Source organism: Lipotes vexillifer, unplaced genomic scaffold, assembly GCF_000442215.2.
Source record: "Lipotes vexillifer unplaced genomic scaffold, Lipotes_vexillifer_v1.1 scaffold1126, whole genome shotgun sequence".
Taxonomy (NCBI): domain Eukaryota; kingdom Metazoa; phylum Chordata; class Mammalia; order Artiodactyla; family Lipotidae; genus Lipotes; species Lipotes vexillifer.
In genome coordinates, this window is record NW_006781401.1 from 484,077 (window position 1) to 490,627 (window position 6,551).

Below are 6,551 nucleotides of genomic sequence, written 5' to 3' on the forward strand. Positions count from 1 at the left end.
CCTCTCCCGTTGCGGAGCACAGGCTCCGGACGCGCAGGCCCAGCGGCCATGGCCCACGGGCCCAGCCGCTCCGTGGCACATGGGATCCTCCCGGACCGGGGCACGAACCCGCATCCCCTGCATCGGCAGGTGGACTCTCAACCACTGCGCCACGAGGGAAGCCCCAAGACAGTCTTTTTATAGCCTAATCTTGAAAGTGGTGTTCCATTAGTTCCACCACGTTCTATTTGTTAGAAGCAAGTCATTTGCTCCACCCACACTCAAGGGAAGGGGATGAAACAAGGATGTGAAAACCAGGAGGCAGTGATCATTGGGGTGGGGAAAGGGCATCTCAAAGGCTGATTTCCACAGTTTCTGCCTTTTCTTTCTTTTTTTTTTTTTAAACATCACAACTACTTTAGGGATTTCTGTGGCTTAATCGTTACCCTGGTGTCCCTACTATTTTTTTCTTTAAAGTCAGAAAACTCCTGCAAGGAGTTTTCGGGCACTGGGGAGGGAATTCTATCCTGTGGTTTATATTCTGTGGTTTGGGGAGAAATGTTCCACAAATTGGATTTTCTAGACAACTGAGGGCTTTTCCCTTTAAGCACCCAAGTTCTTTCCATACTGTACAGGAGACCCATGTAATTCTGGAGTATAATTCCTGAGACCATTGAGAATACCTAGATTACAAAAGGAAAGGTGTGTACGTATGACTAGGTTTCTCAGGAATCGCAATTCTATGATGTCTCATTTCTCGTAAGCATTCCCACACATTAAGTTAAATAAATATCTTTGTAAGTTCTGCTAAAACTCTCTCACGTGGTTAATAACTTTTGTGCAAGTTGGAACAGTTGCTAATATAGCTTTGAGAATCAATTTTTCTTGTTTCTGGAGGATTTGATTATGCCCTAGCTATGAGCCACTATTGAATTAAACACTTCATTCCTTTTAAAAAAAACAAAAAAAAAGTATTATCTTTATTCCAAGCCGAACTGTCATCCAAGTACAAAGGCAACTGAGAATTCCTAGTGTTTGAATGGCAGAATCTATTAGAGGATAAACTTAGAATCCCCCAAGAGATGATGGGAAAATCTTCAACAAAAGAATGGGCAGGGACTTCCCTGGTGGCGCAGTGGTTGAGAGTCTGCCTGCCGATGCAGGGGACAGGGGTTCATGCCCCAGTCCGGGAAGATCCCACATGCCGCGGAGCGGCTAGGCCCTTGAGCCATGGCCGCTGAGCCTGCGCGTCCGGAGCCTGTGCTCCATAACAGGAGAGGCCACAACAGTGAGAGGCCCGCGTACTGCAAAAAAAAAAAAAAAAGAACAGGCAGGGGACATTGATTCATATCACTGTAGACCCAAACAAAACACATGCAGTGACTACGATGGAAGAATAGATTCTAAATGATCTAGAAGTGATATAACTGACAAAAATTCAGATGCAAAGGGGGAACAAAGTTATATACAGTATAAACACATTGTGGTATAAATGAGACACTTCATTCTGTAGGTTACTCTAAACATCTATCCCTTGCAAAACAACCACCAATTTCTTAGTCATCCTCACTTTTTCTTCCCTTCTAATACAGCTCTAAAGGTCCATTTTCCTTGTGCTCTTTTCCATATCTTGGCCTCCTCTTTGAGGCAGTATGGCTCAGTGGTTGTGAGGGGAGGCTCTGGAGTTATACAGTCTTGGTTCCACCGCTTCCTGGATGTATGACTTTAAGCAAGTCACTTGATCTCTGACTTCAGTTTCCTCATTTGTAAAATGGGACTTTTTACGTTTCCTACTCATAGGGTTGTCGTGAGGATTAAATGGAACAATCCACGTAAATCTCTTAAGAAAGTGCCAGGAACACAATAGGTGCTCAATAAATGTTTGAGGTGATGGCCACTGGTCATGGGAATAAGAGACAACAACAAGGTCATACTGAGGGCAGGTGCTGGCCATTGACAGGTATACTCAATGGCATCCTGGTATCTAAATTCTTGTCCCATCTAAAGGCAAATCACGTCTAACCTTCAGGGTTGCTGGTGAGTGGACTAGACACCTACTCTACTGAGTCCTTCCTGCTTCTGCAAAGAGAGAGCCAGGAGCCTGAAGTGACCTTCTCTTGGGATTCAGGTTCCTCATCAGGAACCAGAACCGATATGCAGGTGGACTCATTCAGCCATGTCTCAGACATGAGACTCCCATGTCTCAGAGGTGTGTGCTTGGGGTTGTTAGCCCTTGAACAAAATAGCCCAGACACTAGTGTGTTCCAAATGCAAATGTTTGCATTTCATACTTTTCTGCCTCTGAAAGATCACTGCCAGCTGCTGCTGTCGGCATTGCCAGCATGCCTGCTTCCAGCAGCTCTCTTCCTTCTCCTTCTAATTTCTTACTTTCACGGGCTGGGAAACATGACAGTGAACCTTAGTAGAATTTTCTGTAAAAGAAAAGGCTCTTTTTTTTTTTTTTTGTGGTACGCGGGACTCTCGCTGTTGTGGCCTCTCCCGTTGCAGAGCACAGGCTTCCAACGCGCAGGCTCAGCGTCCATGGCTCACAGGCCCAGCCACTCCGCGGCATGTGGGATCTTCCCGGACCAGGGCACGAACCCGTGTCTGCTGCATCGGCAGGTGGACTCTCAACCACTGCGCCACCAGGGAAGCCCAAGACAAGGCTTTAAGGGAGGGTCCGAGGGCTGTGCTGTGAGCAAAGCTTGGAGCTGACGAAGGCTGTGTACTGTGGCAGAGACAGCAGCGGGCAAGGACTTGACCTTGTCTCAAATCACCAAAGTTTTGAAGTTTTATTTAAACTTTATCATAGAGTACAACTTGGCTCTTTTTTCTTTTCTCTAAATTTAAGACATATAAATGTATGTGACCACCGCCCCAACTGGGATACAGAATAGTTCCATGACCCCAAAAGACTCCCTTTATGGCCATGCTCTCCCCCACCCAGAAGCTCTGGCAATCCCGATGTTCTCTGCATCACGACAGTTTTGCCCCTTCCAGAACATCATGTAGGTGAAATCATAGTGTATGTAATTCTGAGACTGGCTTCTCTCACTCAGCATAATGTCTTTGAGATGCATCCAGGTCGTCGTCTATCAACAGTTTGTTTCTTTTCATTGCCGAGTAGTTTTCCATTGTATTGTTTATTCACCTGGTGAGGGATATCTGGGTTTTCCCAGCTTTTGGCTATCACAAATAAAACTCCTATTAACGTGTGTACAGATTTTTGTGTGAATATAAGTATTAATTTCTCTAAGGTAAACATCCAGGAGTGAGAGTTCTGGGTTATATGGAAAGTATGTGTTTAACTTTATGAGAGATCACTAAGCCATCTTCCAGAGTGGCTGTACCATTTTGCATCCCCACCAGAAATGCTCCAGTTGCTCTGTGTCCTTGTCAACACTTGGTATTGTCTGTCTTTTTATTAGTCATTCTAGTAGGTGTGAATTGGTATTTCATTATGGTTTTGATTTGCATTTTCCTAATGGCTAAGGATGTTGAACATCATTTCTTATGTGCTTATTTGCCATTCTTACATCCTTTTTGGTGAAGGTCTATTCAAGTCCTTTGTCATTTTTGAAAGTGGGCTATTGGTTTCCTTACTGTTGAGGTTTAAGAGTTCTTTATGTATTTTGGATACAAGTCCTTTGTCAGATCTGAGACAAGGCTTAAGCAAATACTTAAGCACCTGAGACTTCCCCCTTATTAAATGGGGATAATGTAGTTTTCTTCGCCTATTTCCCAATGTTGCTCTGAGGATCAAGTGATAAAGGCAAGTGAAACATCCGAGGTCGGGAAGGAATCACCATTGCTGTTTGGGTTACCCAGGTTCTGGTGTGAATGGTCTGTGCCCTACGGGTGTTTCTTTATTTGCATAATATTATGCTCCTTCCAAGCAGGTACTTGACAGATTAAAAGGTTTAAGGTGAAGGGGAAATGTGTGGAGAAATGGTCTCTGCTGACAGCTACTCCTTTTTTTGTCACCGCTGGAGCACATTTCCTCCCCTGAGATCCCAGGAGACTTGGCCAGGAAGGTGCTAGAGGTCGATGGTGGCTGAGCAGCCGGTGTCAGGAGCTCCTCTGCAGGCCATCTGCCCCAGCCTTAGGAAGCAGCTCCTGCTGGCCCAGGCAGAGCCCAGCACTCCCGTTGAGTGAGGATCATATGCCACAACTGAGGGATGAAGAGAGATGTGCAGGAGAGGATGTGACTCGTTCCCAAGTGAAGGAAGGACAACTGGCCTCCATCTTCCAGACCCCATTGCTTTGCCGGCTCCCTTATGAGCGAGCCAAGCTTGAGCCTGGCTCAGAGGAGCCAGCAGTGGCAGAATATATAGGACCCGTGTCCTGGTAGTGTTTACCCACAACCTAGCAGTGCTCACAGTTGCCCCAGGAGTGCTCACCCATAATCTAGTAGCACTCACCTATATTCTAGCAGTGCCCACCCGTATTATAAGAGTGGGTATAATGGTGGCCTCCGCACGGTCTATCCCACCCCTCTCACCTAGTACAGGAGAACCTCAGTTTCAAGAATTAACTTCAGCTCACGGGGTGACCCTGAGGTATTTGAGAATAATCCCATTCACCCTGCTACTGACTGGCTCTGGAACGCGCATGGCCTGATTCTGCCGATGAGACACAAGGAGTGGTTTTGCTGAAGGTCTCTGGGAAATTGTCCTACATTTTGTGGGTGGGGGCGGGGTGGGATGAGAAGCCAGATCCATTTGCTCTGTTTCACCCTGTCTGTCTGTTTGTGTGTCTCTCCGTCTCTGTCTCTCTCCGCCTCTGCTGGGGTGCTAGCAGCTAAGACCACAGGGACCCAGACTCGGAATGAGTCCAGTGCTGAGGCTGGACGAGCAGAGACGCGGAAGGAACCCGAGTCCTTGTTTCTGCCCTGAGCCTGAAGCCCACCTGGTCTGGAAGTCTTTGCTGAAGTTGACAATATTCTCTCCAGTTGAATTCAGTTTGAGTTCAGTCCCTTATTATTTGCAGCCCAAACACAGTAGCTGTTATAAGCTATCCCCTCACCAAGCTCAGGAGGCCTCCTTAGTTCACAAGTCAGACTTCAGAGGTACAGAGTGGCTCTGGGGGTGAAGGCAAGGAAGAGGCAGAAAGGCAATGGCCTCTTCTCTCACTTCAATGCTACAACATCAGCACAGTTTTATGGACCAAGTCTCATTTTTTTTCCGTTTTAACATGGAAGCGTTAAAAATCACCTAACCCTTATTAACTTGGCTTAAAGTGAGGGGAGAGTCTGAATTATAGCATCTGTTCAAAGGAAGGCAGTTTGTTTTATTCTATTTGAGGTGCACAGTAACTAGACCAACACTGGGTAGAGGTCCTGTTGGCCTGCTTCAGGGAAGACACAGTTAACATATTGTTGCTATGCCAACACTAATCGTTTCTTTGGGGATTTTTTTCTTCACAAGTATAGGCAATAGTGGCTGAGTCAATAGTGTAAAAGGTAACAGAGGCAGCGGGGGAGGAGGGTTTAACCTATTTCAGGGAACAGACTGTTTTCAAGGAGCAGCAGCCCCTGGCAGAACAACGTGGTGCTAATTGTGCATTCATTACTGCAGGCTCGGGACAGCCCCGGCACTGCCCAAAGGCTCACGAGTTTTAAATCTGAGGAATACTGAAGGATGATGCTCCAGGGCACACGCACCGAAGGCCCTGCCACGTTCACAGGCAGTGACAAAGCAACACACACAAGACACGGTGGAAGAAACTCACTTGGGCCCTGTGTACTATCGGAGGATTTCTCTTTGTGGGAATGTGGCTGCATTTGCGCATTTTTAGTAACCACTGGTTACCAAGGCAGTGAGTGCATGTGTGTGCGTGTGTGCGTGTGTGTGCGTGTGTGTGTGACACAGAGAGAGAGAGAGAGAGAGAGAGAGAGAGAGAGGCTGAGTGCCAGCTGGCAAGAGCCTCACTCGATTTGTGGAGATTTCTCACAAGCCCTCAGACCCTGGAGAGAACTGCAAGTCCTTGGTCCTGACCCTAGTTTAGCTTTCCTCGTTGACTTCCCAGGTTGTTACCGAAATCTTGAAGACTAGAGCAAATCAGACTATTGTTTTCCTTAGCGTATAAAGACGTGTTCATTTTAGGAAAAGCAGCCATCTAATACTGGTGTGTATTTGGGATGCGGGTGGGGGGAAGGCCCCTTTCCTTAAATAGGAGATGACCACGGAGGAGGCGGGAATCCTTCAGCGTGTGCCAGGTGTTGAGCTACCTGAGAGCCAGGTCGCCCTCCTTCTTTCTCTGTCACGTGTGACTCGAGTACCTGCCAGGTGTCAGGCGCTGTGTGGTGTGGATATGGAGATGAATGAAACACAGAACCTGCTTGTGAGGGGCTCACAGTGTAAGGGTGTAAGGGGAGACACGCACACACGCACACATGCGCACAAGCACCCATGTGGCTCTAATGTGTGTTGAGATGTACAGGGAGGGATAAGCATGGAGGAGCATTCGAAGCTAAAGGAGGAGGCCCGAGCATAGGAGGGAGAGCAGACAGCATGTGCAGAGGCAGGGCAGTGCGAGCGGAGAGCTGGTTTGTTTGGGGACCAGGGAGGCCT